The 21,100-nt window shown below is 37.5% G+C and overlaps 1 protein-coding gene across 3 annotated transcripts in view; it reads right to left on the minus strand.

The window, feature by feature from the left end:
• Positions 1-21,100, minus strand: part of LOC129727869 (uncharacterized) — a 153,345-nt gene that overhangs the window by 89,719 nt on the left and 42,526 nt on the right. For 2 of the 3 annotated variants that reach the window (XM_055686114.1, XM_055686113.1), the window contains one exon: positions 327-367. The gene's annotated coding sequence lies outside the window, so the exon portion shown is untranslated. Of the gene's footprint in view, positions 1-56; positions 80-326; positions 368-21,100 lie in introns of those variants that run through there. The other variant, XM_055686115.1, reaches the window with a different exon arrangement.

The following is a 21,100-nucleotide window of genomic DNA, read 5'->3' on the forward strand; positions in this document are numbered from 1 at the left end:
AAACATTCGAAAAGGGTTGCCACGTGAATGATGAGCAACAATTCAAAAGGTCCTACCTGCTTTGATCGATTGTTCGAGCAAGATATTTTTTTTCGATCACAGTTTATCAAACACGTTTCATGACCAGTTATTTGCACAATTTGATGGCTGCGGGTTAACTCCAGCCTTCTAGACGAAAATTACGCTAGGAAAAGAAGTCGAAAAGGAAAAGAAGGAACCATTGACAAAATGAAAGGTCGATCAAGATAATCGATAAAAGCAGATATGAGACCTTTTGAAATGCTTCCGAAATTTAAGCAAAAAAGTGTTATAAAAATTTGGCTCACCTTTATGGTTTCTCTAATGTAAGAATGTACGGAGTCGGCATCTGAAAAAAATGGAGAAGATTAACACTATTTATTATATGATAAATACTGTGAATTTCGTTTATTGTTTTAATTGTGTGTTACAATCAATCTAATTTTCCTGCTGCACTTCTGGTACATCGTAGGTAAAGAAAATCAGCAAAAAAAAAAATTACTTTTGCCCTTTAATGCAATCTAGAATCTGGTGTGACAAATTCTCACGCACATCATCAATAAAAATTTTCAAAAGGAGTTTGCTTTTTATATCTATTTTTATCCTGGCAAACGTTTCTTCCTTTGATGTTTTTGCATTGTTTGTTCATACATACATTCATATAAAATGAGCTGACGGGCGTATTCTCGTGAGATCATGTCCTTCGTCAACCTGACACCAATCGATTCGTAATTCACCGAGCTTGCTGTACCTGTTGTATGTATACATATCTGTCATGTCATGGTATCGGAGAGACGCTCTTGGCAAAATATGTGATCAGATGGTGTTGCCTTTGCTCTTCGTTTCCCGTATCTTTTTTATTCCAATCTGGCTGTCGTTTTTTCCGATGCTGAACTTGGACCCTCACTGTTTTCTTTTGAGATCACTAATAAATCATGTGATCAATTTTTTTGCTGTGGCAAAGGTGTGACTGCAGAGGGATTCGATTTCATAAATTTATTCTGCATTACCGGTATGCACTGCAAAGTGTGCACGGCCTATATGATACCTGTGTGCTCTTTTTCTTTGCATTATAAATCAAACCGTCACATCGCAACATGTTTACCAACAAAATGGTTTGATGTTATATTGCGGCTCGCTCGATATTCATATTTTGATCTTTACAAGATTTGCAACTAAACGCGAAGGGTTGATAAGCGAGTTACCGCAACGTTTTTTTTTCTTATGGTACGTAGATATGATAAATTCAATGAATGATACCACCCGCGCTGAAACGTGCTGCCCTGGTGGGGTTTCTGGTCGGAGACGTGCGTAGAATTTTCTATCCATGTAAATCATATTCTCAACCTATCTGAACACGCAACACCTAGGGCAGTTTCAGTGTGCTCCGGGGTTTGGCATCAAAGAAGTCGATGAAAAATGGCAATACAACCCCGCACGCAGCGCTCGCTTAGATCTTCGACTCACTCAATCTTCTTCTCGGAGAATAAAATTATACACATATCCCAGCTGGAAATCCCGTTTCACCGGTGCAATTTTTGTTAGAATGACTTGATATGAAACTAGACGTATTTGGCAACATGAAGTATAATAAAAAAATAAATAAAAACCAAAACAGAATAAGTAGAAAATGAATCAATGTATAAAATGTATGGAAAATAAAATAAAATAAAGTGCTATAATCGGGACACCCTAAAAGTTCCGTTTACATTTTGGATTAACTGCCATTTCGCCACCACAACCAATGATACCTTTCGAATCTGGTTGATGATTGGTTTCGACAAGCAGGACGTCGCACCCCAGTAAATAAGAAAATGATTTATGGAAATGTTTTTTTCCGCGCCTACATTTTCACGTCGTTTGCAACATCGGAACGATGAAAACAGCGTGAAGATGGAAAGTGGCGAATTCTTTTTAAAGACAGTTGGGAGAATATAAATTATATACCGAAAACAGATTCAGCTGGAAATAGAACAAAAATCCGATTTAGAGAAAAGCGAAGAGCATTTTTAATAACGGCGTCATATTTTTGAAACAGTTTTTTAATTCCACGCTTCCATTTTTTCTCCTTTGGCCTCCTTTGGAACGTCGCCGGGAAATTGTTCATCTCCAAATAATTTTCGGAAGCAATTTGAAAAATGTGCGTAATTTCGCTGCTGCAATCCACCAATATAATTGTGAGTTGTATGATTATAATCGCGAGAACTAATGCTAATTCCAGCGATTATCCTAATTTCAACACAAAAATAAAATGAGAAATTATTCGATAACATTTCGATTCGAATCCAAGTGGTATATTATTATGTCAGTCGATTTGTCACACACGCCAAAGAAATTGAAATGGAATCCAAAGTCTTCTGTAAGGAAAACAAAATTTGTTTTACGCCTCCGGGCAAGACGAATTGCTTTTCATTACGTTGTGTTTTCACGCCCCAGTAAAACATGTCGAACATTTTTCCGCTGTGGTTGGCGTCCATTGAGAGTAGTTCTTGCTAGCAGAACCGTTACCCGAGTGGGATAGGATATCAAGTTCAATGTTGTAATGAATATCAATATGAATGAATATCAAAAACATGAACCAAAGGCTTGTCTCATGTTTTTGATACTACATACCAAAGAGACGTGCTCTTTCAGTCGACTGGCCTCACAAACGACGTGGGTCTGTTCTTGTTGCCCAGACTCAAATGAAATTTTTATTTTGCACTATAATTGTATTCCTCTTCTGCTTCAACAGTCTCGACACCGACTGTTATAGGTAAATTGAGCTCGTGAGGTGAATTCGATTAGGTAGGAAGGCGACCTATGGAGAAGCTGAAAGCTGGTGACCTGTAGGCTAGATATGATATTTATATAAAGATTTTTTTCTGAACGGGAAATTTGGAAGTAAGTTGTCTCCCACATAAGAAAACGTAAAACTAATTCTCTTTCTCATTGGTTTAGTTGGTACCTGTAAAAAAAATGTTTAGTTGGTTTTATGCTGATTGCTTTAGTAGTACAATACTGGATATGCTGAAAGATAGAATGCATCCTGAAAAGTAATCAAAGATAAAACCACAAAATTGTGGTACACGATAGAACATGAGTGACAGGCATTGCTAACCGGTTGAACACTAGCCCACGTGTTGCTTTCCTACACTCGCTCTGCTTAATGGTAGCATGATGATTCACCTAATTGAATAACCTGGCCGTCCCGATAAATTGAAATGGCTCCGAATGGCTCCGCCCAATAAAATTTGATCACTTTTGATGGAAAAGGTAAGCGAAATTTCGGTTTTCGAAAAAAAAATTTGATGCCAAATGACTTAAAAACACATGAAACGTCGAGAACTGGTGTCATCTGAATTTTTTTTTTTGAAAATATCGACTCTCTTTTTTCAATTGTGGAAGGCGGAGTTTGAAACATTTAGAATTAATTTAATGAAATTGATCGCTAGTCTCTCGAAATAGCCTGTATAATGATATACACTGTAACTAGCATCGAATACATTATGTTTCATTAGGGTGGTTCATTTATTCGACATAGGGTGGGTCATAATATTGTGTAAAAATGAGTATAAAATAAAAAAAAATTACTTTTCACTGAATACCATTAGAAAAATTTCTGAAAATATAATATTTGTTATATCATTGTTGTTAGGGTGGAAATGTTGAATTGGAAAAAATACTATTCAAAATAGCAAGATATAACAAAACAAATTTACAAAATGTACCAAAAAACTACTCTGTGCAAAAACAGAAATCATCTCAACCAAAATTAAGATTGTGTCTTGCGGAAAATGTTGAATACTTTCATGTCATTTGCAAAAACACACACGGAAGGTACACGGAATTTGGATATTTGAAAAATGTTTTCGATTCCAAGTGTCTTTAAAGTACATGGAACGGTGGAAACTGATGGAATATGTTTTTTTATTTTGATTGAAAAATTTACTCTCTAGGACACTTGTACTTGTTCTTTCGAATGTTGTACCAAACAATTTATTCGTTTTATTCACCACAATAATGTCCTTTGCCAACACTTGATCGAACACACAGTGCTCTGGCTTATATAATCGGACAAAAGACTGTATCGATGTTATTCAGTGATAATGAGAGTATAGGGATCTCAATCAGATGCGTCGTTTTGACAGTTCGACTTTACATTTTCTGTCAAGTTTGAGCGGTGTGTCATCTTCGGCAGAGTTGAAGGTAATAGTTTTGTCTTTCAAAAAAAAAATATATATATATACACTCTAAAAACAAATTATTAATTAAAAAAAATAGAAGAAAGGTAAAAATTATTTATCAAAACAGTCCATTTAAAAAAACTGATTTTTTTATGAGAACTACGAAAGATTACATAAACAACGAAACCGGTCATGGAGAAATAAAAAAAAAAAGTTATAATTTGTTTTAAAATTTTTTTTTACAGGGTACATTTTTTTGGAAGGAGAAAGTTATTACTCATAACTTTGCCAAATATACTATGTCAATCAAATAAAGTCGAAACGGTTTGTTTGATTGGCATAGTGTCTTCGGCAAAGTTGCAGATAATATTTTGTCCTTCCAATATGCCTTTAAAAAAAATAATTGAAAAAATATTTTTTTTCAAAAAATGTAAACAATATCGCACGCTTAGCCTTGGGGCTAATAGCGGTCTCGATCAACTAGATTAATTGAGAGAATTCGTTATTGATATTGTTTTTGGCACATTTTGCATGTGTAGGATAAGTACAACGATACACCGTGCCCCAGTGTTGAGTCGAGAAAATTTCCAGCTCGAAAAGATCCTCGACTCGATCGGGAATCGAACCAGATATCACAACCGTGTGGGAGAGCTAGCCGACCGACATCGCTAACCACGGGGACCACACAAAATGTTTCAAAATCAAAAAATGTTTTTATTTTGTTTCAAATAATGATAACTATTTTTTAACTTTTGTAGGTTTTTTTATTAAAGAAATAAGATTTTTAAACATCGAGCTCTTTTGAATAAATATTTTAAATTTTTCTTCTAACTTTGTTTTAATAATTAATTTTTTGAGGTGTAATTTTTTGGAAAGACAGAATTATTATCTACAACTTTGTCGAAGACGTCACACTAATCAAACGAACCGAAGTGCTTTTTTTAATTTTTCAGTGTATTTCATTATACAGGCTATTTCGAGAGACTAGTGATCAATTTCAAAAGATAAATTCTAAACATTTTGAGCTCCGCCTTCTACAATTGAAAAAACGACTAAGTCCCAGAGTCGATTTTTTTTTCAGATGACACCAGTTCTCGACGTTTCATGCGTTTTTAAGTCATTTGGCATAAAAAAAAATCGAAAACCGAAATTTCACGTAAAAAAAGGCCAAACTTTAATCGCTTTGCGCCACCCCATTTCAAGTCCGATTGAGCTGAAATTTTGCACAAGATGTTTTTTCGAGCAGGTGAACATTTTGTAGAGGTTTTTTTTCAAATTCGAGATGATCATTTTGGCTGGCACCTTATTACATATGTATGCTGGCCACGCGCTGTAGCGTATACTTTGCACTCTCTTCTGCAGAACGCTCAAGGTATTGCTTAAATTGTGAACCATAGGGTATAAACATTGTGACTGCGAAAACATCCATTCAGAAAACATGCACCAAAACATTTCACACACATGAGCGGCTGGTTCGCGGACTCGATAAAGAACTGAGTCAAACGGTGCAATGGCCTAGGGCATTCAAGCAGAGCGCGTAAAAATTGTCGCGATGTATGATGTACGTAACCTCTGTATGCAGTAAAAGTAAACACAACATTATAACGTATCCAGGCATTACTCAAAGGATTCGACTGAAGTAAGCCAAAACAGGTGTATAATCTCGGCGGAAGTAATCCACCGAAAAAAAAGTTTACTGAAGGAACTGTTGTGAATATATACATGCACTGTGCGACCGTGCCCGTAAGGTGAGAAAAAATCTTCTATATTAAACAGCCCCACGGGTGCGAATAATCCGACCCATTTCGATTCTTTATTCCAACCTTTCGACCTTATTTGAGCAGATTTAAAATCCAGAAGCGTAACAGTAATGTATGGTAATAAGAGGGATTTTCGAAGCTATGAAGAAGGAAGACTAAGAAATGTGTGCCTATTGTTTGAAATGGATAAAAAATAAAACTTTTGGTCAGCAGGCTTCTTGACTGTTTATTTGGCATATATCTTTCTGCGATTGACACGTTTGCTTGCTTAGAACAGATTTTTGAAGAAACTACCCACATCCTTGGCCGCCTGCTGGAACCAATTGCCAACCTTCGCCAGCACATCATTCCCGGTTTCGCTTACCGACGATGATTCCTGTTGCGTGCCGCTATTTTGCTCGCCAGAATAACTATAAACGTCTTGATCTGCCATGACGACCGCCGTCATCGTTAATAAAAAGATTGCCGTAAGGGTTAGTATAAGTTTTATTTCCATGGTGTGTCCGTACTGGTGTACTGATATCGACTGAAAGGCTGGGATATTGTTTGTCCAGACATGTACGCGTACGAGACCTTTACGTACATTCTACAACGATTCAAGCACTGTTTGTACAGATGGTGACTCTTTTTTGTTCATTTAGTTGTGTCAAGTAGACAATATTGAAGAATGTTTGAGAAAGGTTTTAGTTGTTTTTCCTTTTCACACGTACCAAAGACGTGCATTGAAACTTGGTAGGCACACTCTGCATGAACCCGCATGTTTTTGGATGGGATGAAAATTTTGAAACAGTCATAGTGCAACTGCTGAGTAGAATTTAAGCATCAGTATTCTACAGTCGAATTTCCGCAAATTTGAAATCGGTATGCAATAAAAATATATTTACAATTTAAACGGTTGTTTTGCCTAACCCAATCAGTCAAATACCGCAATAATACCAATTTGCGTCGTTATGTAAAACTTTATTATACTTTTTATTCGCTTAAGTTAATATATTCCATGTGTAATGTTTCCTATTGTTCTTGATGTAAAACAAGTGAATATTTCTACCAAAACAGCAAACAGTAAAATATTTCAAGACCATGGTTGTAGAAACAGTTATTCTATTTTCCTCACATCCCAAATTTTTTTGCATATGCGACAAAAAATTTACGCACGCCGAATCTATGTCAAGATAAACCGATTAGGAATACATTTTGCTCCCTTTTGACACCTCATATTCCCTACAATGTCGGCTGGAACAAATCGGGTGGATGATGGAGCTCAACATGCGGTGCTTAAATATGCTTTCGTCGACTTTACTGTGGCACATACCTACAGCTTCTAGTTCGGCTGGAGTGGGAAACTAAAGTACACATCGTCGCAACGTGAGCCGTAGGGGCATTCTGTAGCATTAGATGGCTACTGAAAACGTGCCGGTGAAGGATACATTATATTCATCGATAAGTATACGTATACCTATATAAATAGGCACTTATGTGCTTTATTGGTAGTAAAAAAACCGTTTACGAGCTATTTGGTTTCAAGCAGGGCTCGTCATGCTGCCCTCTCTGTACGTAAAGAGGATTGTGGAAGCCATTGACCAGAGCGGGGCCGGTCATAGGTTATTCGGGGGATAGTAACTCATCAATTGGAAATACGAGCATGTTGAACAAGTACTGTCCATAAAAATTCTTACGATGATGTATAGCGGCATAATATGTATGCAGGAATGAACAATTTATTTCGTTACACTGTGATGGGTTTTTGATTTTTTTGGTTCTGAAGCGGAGAGGATTCGATTTAAATGGTTTGATTCCCAAACAAAACATCTCTACATTTGTCTGTCCTCAAACAGGAACAGATGCAGAAACGGCTGTCTTTATAGAAAATATAGTCATGCCAACATTTGCATTTCTCGAACAGTAGAACGGCACTCAAAACCTTAAAAGCTTTTAAGTGCACTTTAAAACTGGACTGAATTCGCTGCTTCCTACAAAAACAAAGCCAGGTGAACTCAGTAAATCTGTACTGCATTCCTGGTCATTGCGGTAGAAAAGGAAATGAGCTTGCAGATGAATTTGTTCCAGCTTTGCCTTCATCAGAATCATTGTATATATTTTTTGAATGTGTTCTGGGGGTCATTTTCAGAACGCGCAATATATCAAAAAAAAAAAAAGAAAAAGAAAATTAACGCCAAGTGTAAAAACCAGTTGTTTGGTAAAAATCGAAAATAAAAATCGAATCTCAAAACTTTTACGGATCTCATGACTGAACTTTTTCCGCTTAAGTACTGCCTTTTTCTATAGTTAAATTGTTTTATTTGTCAGGTTGTTTAAATATCGTAAACTGGGGTGACTTTGATCACTTTTTTGAATATATCTTAAATATTTTAAGAATATACAGAATACAAAATTGTTTGATATTTTTAAAATGAGTACTGGCATGCATTGAGAAAGAACCAAATACTAGATCAAAAGTTTAACAACAATTCTGCTATTTTTGATGATGCTCTAAAATTTTCACATCAGTCATCATTCCGGGGTGACTTTGATCACTTCTTTATCTTGATGAATTTGAAGTGAAACTTTGCTACTTTAACAAATTTGAGCAATCTAAAACGACTTGAACGAGTTTATAAATATGAAAAGCAGTTTGGGGCTATTCACATTTCACGTAAACAGTCTATATTGGCGAATGTCCAAGATTCATCCAAAATTTCGAAATATACATGAACGACTATCCACGGAGAGGGAAAGGGGCCTATAATCTTCAATAACTAGTCCACATAGAATATGGCTTATCCAATAGTCCAAAGTTGCATATTATATGGCGTCTTGGGTTGTCGTTAAGAAGAAAACATGTAATACACTTACACACAGATTATTGGGACTCAACATTAGCTTTGAAAACCGTAGGTTTATATTTTTTTATACTAAGAACTAATATGGGAACAAAATAAACAAACTTCACGTTTCGCAGCTTGTTGTTTTGTATATGTTTGAACCGATTGTTTGTATGCAATAAAAATCCCTTAAAATCCACTTTATTTTTAAATTAATATTTTAGCATGTAAAACACTCTTTTAATAGCAGGAAATGGACAGTGGATAGTAGCAATGCACACTGGCCCAGAAACGGAATCTAGCGGAACGAAACTAATAGCGCTCTCGGGGTTTGACCAATCGGTTTTCGATCTTCTACAAAGTGTCTAGGGCTTCATTTTGGATGCTTGAATTATTCCGGAATTTAGCCGCAAAGGTGGCGTTGCGATGCCATCTTCTTTCCCTTACAAGCTAGAACTTTGCGATATTCGACAAAGTTGTAGATCTCTAAATTTCATGAAATTTTACAGAATATACAAAATTTCTAACTCTTCAAGTTTCAGAGATCTACGAGTTTTTATAAATTTTGTCTGAATTTCACGTTTTATTGTGATAATTTTATGAGTTCACTCGAAATATTTTATTACAATTTTTTTCTCGATAGAAATTGAATAATTACATCGTTTTCTTCCGAATACAGAAGTTTTTGAAGTACTTAAGTGAAAATATTACACAAAATTTGAAAAAAAAAACATAATTTTGTGAAGTAGATAGCTCAGCGGGTAGTAAGTATTAGCAAACCATGATTTTTTCTAAAAATTGTCCATCAAAAAAAGCTTCATTTTCTGAAATATAGAAAGATGTGTTTTTTTTGTGATATTTCAGATCCGTTGCTATTGGATTTGGCTATGAAACAAACAAAGTAACATTTGATCCAATAGCAACGGATCTACTCTCAATAAACCTAGCTTTACTAACGAAAACTCGACGCATACTTAAACCGAAAACGTATGCTGATTCAGAAAATTGTATATTCTTCGGTGATTTTAATGTTTCGAATCACAAAACTATCACAAAAAACGTGAAACTCAAACAAATTCTTCAAAAAATCGTGAATTTCCAAAAAAAATAAGAGACAGAAATTTTATTTCTTCTACGAAGTTACATAAAATTTTCTAATCTGAAACTTTGCCGAAAACTGCAGAGCTCTAGCGTGTAAAAATAAAAAGTTGGTGTCGAGGCGCTATCTCTGCGGTCAAATCGCGAACAAAACTGAGCGTCAAGTTGAAGTTCTTATTACACTGGGAAACTTTGCTGGCACATAGGTTGAATAGAGTATCAAAGTACTGGACCGTGTATTCCATGCAATAAATACATAGCAATTGTATTTTTACATGAAACCTATGGTTATATTTAAACTAGACTGAGGCCGTTGCAGTAAACCTTTGTTAGAGAGAGCAACAGTGCGGTTGCGAGGAAGGGGGATCCACAATGGAATGAATTTTCACCTTGACAAGAGAAGTAAACTTGCAAACTCATCATCTGTCTAAAAACTTCAAGGCGGCATACGATTCAGTTAAGCGCAACGAATTATGGCATATTATGCTTAAACACGGTTTCCCAACGAAACTGATTCATGCCACCCTTGGCGGTTTTTCATCATGCGTCAGCATAGCGGACGTTATTTCGGATCCGATCGTGACATAAGACGCTCTGAAGCAGGGTGACGGGCTTTCGAACCGGTTGTTCAACATTGGCTTGGAGGGTGCAGTACGGAAAGCTGGCGTGCAAACAAGCGGTACTATTATCTCAAAGGCTCATATGCTTCTTGGCTTTGCGAAAGCAGCCAGAATCGGAGTTGTCATCAACTCTATCAAAACAAAGTAGGGGAACTGCTCCATTATTCATCTCAGCCCATATATTCATCTCATACAACTTGAAAACACAATTGAAAACACGAAAAAACGCATATTTTCTTCTTGGACCAATCTGCTAATCCATGCTCTGAGGCAGCATATAAAAGTTTATGGAACAATCGTAAGCTCAACAAACTATTTTATGTCAAGATATGATGATTATAATTCTTGGTGCTTTAGAGTCACCATGAGCGGGAAAGGGTTAATATTATAGTCGGGCATCTGCACTCGAAAACTCATTTAATTCAATCACCTACCTCAGAAAATAAAAAACGGCTACAACGGGACTCGTTCAGCAGCCAACCGAAGTTTTTCTCATCACTAGCGGACCACTTTTTATTTTAATCACAAAACAAAATCACTATACTTCAATCTTTGAAATGTTCACCTAAAATTTCCAAAAACAAGCTTGAATTAGCAGAAATATATGAGATGAATTTCTACAATTCCTTAATTTCAACTGTATGTATTTTCATCTGTTTTCACTGCGTTGAAGAAAATCAAAAGTTGCCAAATCCCTTTTTGTTAATACGAAAAAATCATACTGAAAATGTTCAATTATTCTGACATAATTGACATAAATCTACAGCACTGTTGTGGTTACCTAGGTTACCAGTTTTGCACGTAAACAACTACAGCGGATATCTAGGTAACCTACTACGACGGGCTACGGCTACGTTTATTCATGATAATGTGATTCATTCATGATTAACAGTGTGATGAATATGGGGGCGTAGTGAGATGAATAATTGAGCAGTGATTCAAGTTTTGAGATGGATATGGAAGCGTTGTGAAAAATGGCTTGTTTTACAAAATTCAGGATAAATCTATCTAATTTTTCTTAATATACAATGCTGAACGATTCCATAAGAGCACGTTAGCATATTTAGTTTATTTGTTTAGTGATTTCGTGAAAATTTGGTGTTTAATCAGTGCATCCTTCGTGAATATCAGCTTAATGAGATGATTAATGGAGCAGTTCCCCTACATGGAGGCTGGTGGAAAAGTTAAAAAACAATTGAACATCAATTATACTCGAGTTGAATAAATTGAGATTTTTCCCAGTGATGTTTTATGCTTATAGTAGGGCCCACCAGCATTTTTCTATGTTTTGAAACAGAAAATAACCCGGGGAGCGCAATCTAGTGAACAGGCCGCGTGAGAAAGCAGTCCGAATTTTAAAGCTTCGATTCTGGGAGATGCAATTACGCATGTCAATTAAACTGTTGAGGCATTTCATGAAAAACAGGCGAAAAAATATTTTTTTAGTATATTATTTTCGGTTTTGCTGAAACTTTTCACAGTTGTTCCTTTTTGATAAAATGGTATAAAAAGGTCATAAAAAAATTCTATATCAGTAAAACGGCTTGTTTGATAAAATTAGTGTCTTTAGCAAAGTTGCAAGTAATAAAATTGCGGTTCTAGAAAAAGTATGTAAAATGTAGAAAAAAAAATTCTTAGCTAAATTTCCCAAATTGTCACAAAATTTTAAATATCTTAAAAAGTCTATTTTTCAAAATCTGATTTTCTTACACATTGAAGTATGTACTACTATATGTCAAAATTTGGTGATAGTAAAATGGAGAAAAAAACAGTTATGAACGTATAAGTGATTGAACTATTGAATAGTCCTATTTTGCGACAACATACCAACATTCTAGTATATCACGCAATTGGCATTTCAGTGTTGTTAAATTTCACTCTGCGAAAGTTCGCACAATATTTACGGTTAGGTCTAGCTCATGATATTTTACAGAGCTACTTGGTGCGTGCTTTCAAAGACTATTACAAAATATAATTAGTTTTCAACAAAGCGTTGAGAAAATAACAGAACCATGGATAGATCATGATTCGTTTTATAATAGTAATAATCCTAAGCCTTACTAGTCCATCCTTGATCCTGCAAGTAAATAATTACACTGGCGCAAAAAATGTTCCCCTAAAGCTAAAAAAAGTTGCCCTGGAAAGATTATAGTTTTAAAACCATTCCTGTGGATTTAGGTGCCCCTGGTGCGTCAAAAGGCGACAGAGTAATTGCTTACCGTCGCTTCTACGTTGGCTTACGGGAAAACTCATTGAAGTCTTTGAAAAAGTTTTCTTCTCTAGGGGCTTGACGCCCCTCGAAATGTTCAAAAAGCTATAATCTTTCACTTTTTCGTGAGCTCTAGGGCAATACCTGTGTTTACCAGTGTTATTGTCCTTGAGAATGAATTTCATTTCCAAATAATGATACATTTTTTTAAAGGGGGGATTTGTTAGTAGCTTAAGTAATTTTGATAAATATTAGTAAATAATGAGTATGTGTGTCCAATCACAAATGATGACTTCTCAACACTGTTAGAAATTTGTAATTTTGATTGTTAGGATTTGTTTGCTTTCGCAATTAGGACTTATCATTCGTAGGGATTTAAACCTACTTGTCAGAAAAGGGGAAGTAAACTTACAACTAACTTAATTGCTAACTTATTGGCTATAAAGAGAGCTTATCGCAATTGAGGATTGCAACGATTTTTGTCGAAAATTGTTAATAATTTTATTTGACATAGCTTTTAATGGTTCAACACCAGTAAGTCTATGTAATTCGAGTGTACCAAACCAAGGAGACGCTTCAAAATCATTTTCAGAATTTTATTCTGAATCCTTTGGAGCGTTTTCTTCCTTGTTGAACAGCAACTTGACCAGATCGGTACAGCATGAAGCATTGCTGGTCTAAAAATTTGTTTGTAAATCAAAAGTTTGTTCTTCAAACAAAGTTTAGAACTCCTGTTAATGAGAGGATATAAACATCTCGTATATTTGATGCACTTGGCTTGTATAAATAATGATACATATTACTTCTTCCTGTGTAACAACTTCATGCATAAGTCAAAGGTGGTGAACCATGACGACGGGTGCATAATTCAACAATTATTCATGTTTCAATTAAAAAGAAATTTATGGCTTCATTTTCGTTACGTTTCCAGAGCTGCGCAGTACATTTCCCGAAAGTAATGATCGAAATTTAATACGTTGATAACTAATTATATGATGTAACAGTCCGTGAAAACACGCTCCACGTAGCTCTGTAATATTTACACGCTTATTCGAGGAAACCGCAAATAATGTGCGTTCATTCGCGTAGTAAAATTGAACAACGTTGAAATGCAGCTCGCACGGGAATGTTGATGCATTTGGATGCTTGGTTACGGAGGGAAAGCGGAATTACCAGGTTGTGTTCAATCATCAGAGCAAACATGGCGAATGAGAATACACAAATCGGAACCCTAGCGTATGCTCACCGAACCACCACTACAAACACATACTAACATGCACCCGACCCCGTACGCTCAGGTGTGTATTCACGATAATGGAATTGGTTTCCTTTGGTTTGCCAAGATAAATTGCTTACATTTATCAATCAGTGGACGAGTTCTGTCCTCTTTTACCTACTCAACCATGTTCATCAGGTCAAACTGGAAAACCTTTAAAAAGGTTTTGTGTCTACGCGACATCATTGCATTGATGTCGTTACTATTATTTTTAATCATCTTATTGTTAAAATAAAGAAGGGAAAAAGTTGCAATTGGTTTAAGTAGGTAAAGTAAGACATCTATTGTTGGTGTTGCACGATGATTAAGGCATCGATTGACAGCCAACATCAACAGAACACTGAGCTGAAGACTGTCAGGAAAAGTGAAAAAAAAACAAGCCTCTCTCCTTAATGTGATCCTGTGAAGTTTTCTTTTGCGATAAAAGTGCATTAAATTAGCATGGTATGGTTATTATGACTTTCTCTCGAATGAAAGTTTTGATTCTCTTGAAAGTTAACACAATACAATACAAAATAACGATAACTGTGTGCGCTAGAAATACGGAAAAATTGAAGTGATAGTGAAATAAAAATAAAATTATTAAATAATTCCAAAACAGTTCGGAATTTGAATCTGGATAGATACATTGTCAGGTTTGTTGTTTTGTTGTTGTCTGCCACCATGTACTTTTTATAGTAAGATCGTCTGGCTGATGTTCGTATTCCACATATTTGCTTTGCAATGGGTGCGTACAAGCTTTGGTTCGGAATAATAGATTTGGTTTTGTCGGGGGCTCAAAATATTGTAATTTTTTAGAAACATCCATAAAACTAGAAAAATGGAGGCGCTCTGAAATGGTCACTGACACAAATAGCCATGCGTCCCCACACAAGGCAATTTCAAAGCGTTGAAACGATGAAGTTGAACCGGATTTTCCGGCCGGAAGCTCTGGCAATCATTAATTTTTTTGTGAGTACATACGTGCTCTGTTCAATGTGGTGGGTGAAAGCTTAGAAACGGTAGATTTTAGTTGAATATGTCTCGCTTACGGCTCATGTAGAGAGAATAATTCCAGCTACTGCTGCTTTCTGTTTGTTCCGGCTTGTACAAATGTTGAGTATTTACAATTTAATCAACAAACTTCTAACGGTGCTCTGTAACATCACGTTTTGTTTGGCGGTAGTAAATTAGATTTCAATGCTTAACTTCTATTAATTTGGCATCAGTTAGGTTACCGTTTCATTCATTTTTTTACATTTGTTCCACGTATCTAGCGTCAATAATATGCATTATTGCAGATCGAGCAAATAGCGTGCACGCTTTCATCGTCTACTTGAACTGATAAACAGATGCTTACTGCCTCTTCGTCCAACCAACGTCGCAACGGCAGCAAACGATGTTCGTGATGCGCAAATATTTGCACGGTGTTAATTGAAAATTGACGCTACACATGCAGCATCATTTCAGTATGTTCCAGAGGGCGTTTGAAGTTCAGCAAACTCACCCGGTGGCTGTGAACAAATCACTTGCAAATCCGCTGGTGGTATGTTTCCTGTGACCATCCCATCACTTTGCTCTTCTGTAGGAACCGGGAAAGATTTAACTGCAATCCAATCGAAATAATGGACTGGTGCCGGTTCGGTGTACGAGGAACGTCAAGTACCAAAGTAAATTATTCATCGATTTTGACTGAGTACACACAGCAACATATAAGGAAATTTGCCTGTGACCGGCACAATCACTTCTAGAGCCCTCAATTATTTATATTTCTTGGATGGTTTAATTGACAAATAAAATTTCCACACTGTGCCAAATTAAATTTTCTCGTCTGTGTATTATTGTTCTTGTTTATGTCAAAACAATCTGTGAAAGGTACATTCATTGAAATCTCCAATGGGAAATTATCAGTCAATTAGATTCCATCTGGCTTCCGAGACATTCTGAGCGAAAGGCACAGAGCTTACGTGGAACTCAATTCCACTTTATGAATGTGTGTGTTTGTTTTAGTGGAATGATTTGAAAGCTTTCCACTCTAAAAACTCTTCAAGTATGCAACCATTTTATACTATCTTTGGTATAAGAAAAGTTAATTCAAATATGCGTACGAATGGCAACGCTGAAATAGTGGTGTTTGGACTGATCACTTCATTAGAAGAGTGTGACTTGTTTAGAGTGTCAAATGAGTTTACTTAATGCACCTTTTCATATTTTTCCTTGATATTTAACGCGATTCGCAGGTGGAAGTTACACTGCTATCGATTCTTTTTCGAAAGTATTTAGCAAAAATGAGTGAAAACCTTCAATAAATGAAGTTTTTTTACGCAAATTTCGGATTTTTTTTCGACAGCTTAACTTAATCCGCGCAGTTATAAACATAATTACCTGCCCGAACAATTTCTTTACGGGTATGTTATGTATTTCTATCGTCATGTTCTAAAATTGTAAATTTTTTTAACATATTCGACTATTTATTTTTTAACAGTCTAAGTAGATATTTCAAACTTCCAGCAGTGGAAGGATTTCGCTCAGAGGTTAATAACTGAAAAACTCACTTTTTCACTCTAGGCGTCGTACTAAATTACGTGACGCTAAAAATCTAAATTTTAGAACCCCTCCCCCCTATGTAGCGAAAGGTAACGTTCGACATAGCTCCCCCCTAAAATTACGTAACGCTGATCAGCCTGACCCCCCTTCAAAATTTTCAATTTCGAGCAAACATCACAGTTACGTAACTGTCTAACTCTACCCCCCCCCCCCCCTAGGTAACAATAAGTAACGCAGACTCAACCCTCCTCCCCCCCCTCATGCGTTACGTAATTTGTGTACGACACCTTACGAACTAGTTCCATTTTTTGTCTCACCACTTGCGCGTCTCGACTACTCACAAGTCATAAATAGAGTAAGTCGTGTGAAAGAGAGACACTTCCTCAGTTACAAAATGAATCACACGAGGCAGTGTGTGTGGTTCATTGAGGCGTGCTAGGAATGGGATACAATAGTAGAACAGTTCTCGCTGAAACTGTCCAACTGCACAGTGTTGCGGGAGCTCACAATCGTGAACCCTTTTTTCCATTTACTCTTCAAATACTAATTTTATTGACATATGACTTCGTAAAATATCTAAACATATAAAAATGCAGCTCTGTCTGAAACTAAGGAACCGATCGGCGTGAAATTTTGTATATAGGGGTTTTAGGGGCCGGGAAAGGTGACTAAGATAGTTCGAGACCCCTCCCCCTTCTTCAAGGGAGCCAACAAAATGGAACCAAATTTGGCAGGTGATTGTTTTTAGGGGTAACAAATATAATGGTTTGACACCCCTCTCTCTTCTATAAGGGAGGGGTCCCATACAAATGAAACTCAAATTACGCACAGCTCGAGAACCAATCAAGCAAATATAACCAAATTTAGTAGGTGAATGATTTTAGGTGTAACAAACATGTCCATAATATTTCGACACCCTTCCTTCTTCTGGCATGTCTTCAAATACCATTTCGAAATCCAAGATGGCGACTTCCCGTTTCTGAAAAATAGCGACAAATGACCAAATACCACCCAATATGGGTATTTCCGGAATTTTTATGATGCACTGAAGCCACAAATCGACCTTAGACAACAATTTGAATTGTAAGATGGCGACTTCCGGTGTCTGGAAAACAGCCGAAAATGACCAAATACCACCCAATATGAGTGTTTCTTCAACCAGAATGACGCTCAGAGGCCAAAAATTGTCTCTTAATGCCAATGTGAAATCCAAGATGGCGACTTCCGGTTTCTGAAAATCAGCAGCAAATGACCAATTACCACCCAATATGGGTAATTCCGGGATTGTTATGATGCACTGAAACCATAAATCGACCTCAGACAACATTTCGAATTGTAAGATGACGACTTCCGGTATCTGGAAAACAGCCGAAAATGACCAAATTACACCCAATATGAGTGTTTCTTCAACCAGAATGACGCTCAGAGGCCAAAAATTGTCTCCTAATGCCAATGTGAAATCCAAGATGGTGACTTCCGGTTTCTGAAAATCAGCAGCAAATGACCAAATACTACCCAATATGGGTATTTCCGGGATTGTTATGATGCACTGAAACCATAAATCGACCTTAGACAACAGTTCGAATTGTAAGATGGCGACTTCCGGTGTCTGGAAAACAGCCGAAAATGACCAAATACCACCCAATACAAATGTTTCTTCAACTAGATTGACGCTCAGAGGCCAAAAATTGTCTCCTAATGCCATGCTGAAATCCAAGATGGCGACTTACGGTTTCTGAAATACAGCGGCAAATGACCATATACCACCCAATATGGGTATTTCCGGGATTGTTATGATGCACTGAAGCCACAAATCGACCTCAGACAACATTTTGAATTGTAAGATGGCAACTTCCGGTGTCTGGAAAACAGCCCAAAATGATCAAATACCACTCAATATGAGCGTTTCTTTAACCAGATTGACGCACGGAGGGCCGAAATTGTTTTGAAATCCAAGATGGCGACTTCCGGTGTCCGGAAAACAGCCTAAAGTGACCAAATACCACCCAATATGAGTATCTCTGGAACGAGAATTAAGCTGAAAATTGACCTCAGACATCATTATGAATTGTAAGATGGCAACTTCCGGTTTCTAAAAAACAACCAAAAATGGCCGATTTCCATACAAAATGAGTATCTTCGGAACCAGCGGTCATAGTATTTCAAGAATTTGTTTAGAATTAATTTATAATCGATCAACACAATTGTGTTGCGCCAAGATGTAGACAACCGTAGTTTGTCGTATCTGTCGCAACACCCTAGCGCACGCGTCTCTCCGAGAATGTGCATCTCTAGATTAGGCGGTTGAGAAAACCCGAAGTAGTCCCCATATAGAATTGCCAAAAAATGGCTGGAGAGGGACAGATAGGGCCCAATGACGGCAGCCAAAATGAAACAACCAGCAGAATTGTAGATTTCCGAATATTCACGACGAGATTTGCGGGAAATTACGTACTTCCTGTTAATTCGTACGAAATCACCTTCCCTTATCTGAGGACTAATAATGATCGTTCATTTCGTCCTAGATCGTCAAGAAATTTGGAAGTGTCGCGTTGAAAGTCTGTTGTCCGCGTTTTCTAATTAATTTTTGTTAAGTAAGTTTAGTGACGTGATTTATTAGTTACTTGTCTTAATTCCTTGTCCTTTAGTGTACAATAGGCTCGTTACCAAGTGAAGTCTAATTGAGATTTATTCAGTGCGAATAGTGCGTTTTGAAATTGTGTGCAAAGTAGAAAGGTAAATGTGCTCAAAGTTCAAAGCCATTGACCCCGACCATATGCTAATGACCCCGTTTGTACAGCCACAGGGCTGCGCACTCTCACCCACAGCCGAACGAGCGAGAGCAGGACAGCGAAAGACGCAACGCGTACCGTTTTCCCCCAGGACGAAATTTTTCCCGGCAGCCGTTTCATCGCGCGGGACACTCGCAGATCACACTTTATCTGCCCACGTGACCAGCATCGGATAGACAAAAGTCCTCCGGTGAGGCTAGTGGCCGTTTCCGGTCGAGGGATCCCGGAAAGCGGCACTATGCAGTGAATTATTTCCATCATCCAAATCGGCGTGTGCTGATCGACCGCGTTGGCCTTATGTGATCGCCAGCAGCAGCAGTTTAACACGCCAACGACCAACATCAGCATCAGCAGCAGCACACAGCAATCTATTGGTGAGTCGTTCCAATTTACTCTCGAGAGCGGTGGGCGCGTCCATGAAGGACCCCACAATTTAATTGTGATTTCCCAATAATCGACTATTAGTCGCACTGGCCGGTATCGAAGCCGCGCCCATGATTTTTGCAGTTGAGTGGAGGCCGAAATAGCGTGCACGCGTTTCAGAATTTTTGATCGCCCCACACAACAAATCTAAATCCCGGGTAGCTAGCCATTTGCTCGCACCGCAGGACGTCACTGCAAATATCCATTCTGGAGCAGCTGATCGAAACTTGAAAAGCACATGGGTCAATGAGCACTAGAGATAGGGAGAGAAAAAACGCACACAATAGGAGCTTAGTCTAGACGATAAGTTACACACATACAATGAAATTATAATATAAAAGCATGCTTGCTCGATTTAAATACAAACCTGTTCTTCAATAATAATATATGGAGTTTGTTTCATGCAGATAGTGTTGTAGTTTTGTTTATGTAATGCTCCCGCAAGGTTTAAGTCCGGTTCTAGTGTTTCACGTCATTTTGGTTCGTTTTCCGTTTGTGATAGTTTCGTCTTCCGCGTGGCGAGATTCGAATGGTCGGCAAAGCTTTTCTTCCAGATTGCGTACGATCTCTGGTGGTAAATAGCGGCATTACCCGTGATGAGAAATTATAGTGCGGGTGGTTTCTCACCGCAAACTCTCTGAGAGAATAGATGGTGTTGAAGATTTCTGCTGGGGGATAAAAGGGTGTCGACCCGTTTTTGGTGACCGAACTTTGTGTAGCCATCTGGTCAGATCCTGATTCCTTTTTTTTTGGTATATTCTTTGGAACGACCCTTTAGGGGAGTCTCAACCGGGCAAAACTAATCTAGGTGGGCAGTCTCCATTTCGGAGTGGCGCTTAAGCTGCCCGCAAGCTAGGGATCGACCAGGGCCGGCTACAAATGATACACAGGAGCTAGAATCGACCACAGACACCATTTTGAATTCGAAGATGGTGACATCCGGTTTCTGAAAAACAGCCGAAAATGACCAAATAACACCCAATATGGGTGTTTCTCACACCAGAATGACGCTCAGGGGCCAGAAATTGTCTCCAAATGCCATTTTTTAATCCAAGATGGCGACTTACGATTCCGGATCACCGGATCCAGAATGATGCAAGGAGCTATAAATTGACCTTAGACAACAGTTTAATTGCAAAATGGCAACTTCTGGAAAACATCCGCAGATAACCAAATACTGCTACATATGGATAAGTCCGTAATCGAAATGATGTAAAAAAGCCAAGCATTGACCCTGGCCACCATTTTGAATCGGAAGATGACCACTTTCAGTTTCTGGAAAACAACGAAAATAACTGAAATGCACCCAATATATATCCGGAATAGAGGTCATGTACAAAAGCCAAAAGTTGAGGATGTTGCCATTCCGATAAAACCAATATTTTTAAAC

Source organism: Wyeomyia smithii, chromosome 3 (assembly GCF_029784165.1).
Source record: "Wyeomyia smithii strain HCP4-BCI-WySm-NY-G18 chromosome 3, ASM2978416v1, whole genome shotgun sequence".
Lineage (NCBI taxonomy): Eukaryota > Metazoa > Arthropoda > Insecta > Diptera > Culicidae > Wyeomyia > Wyeomyia smithii.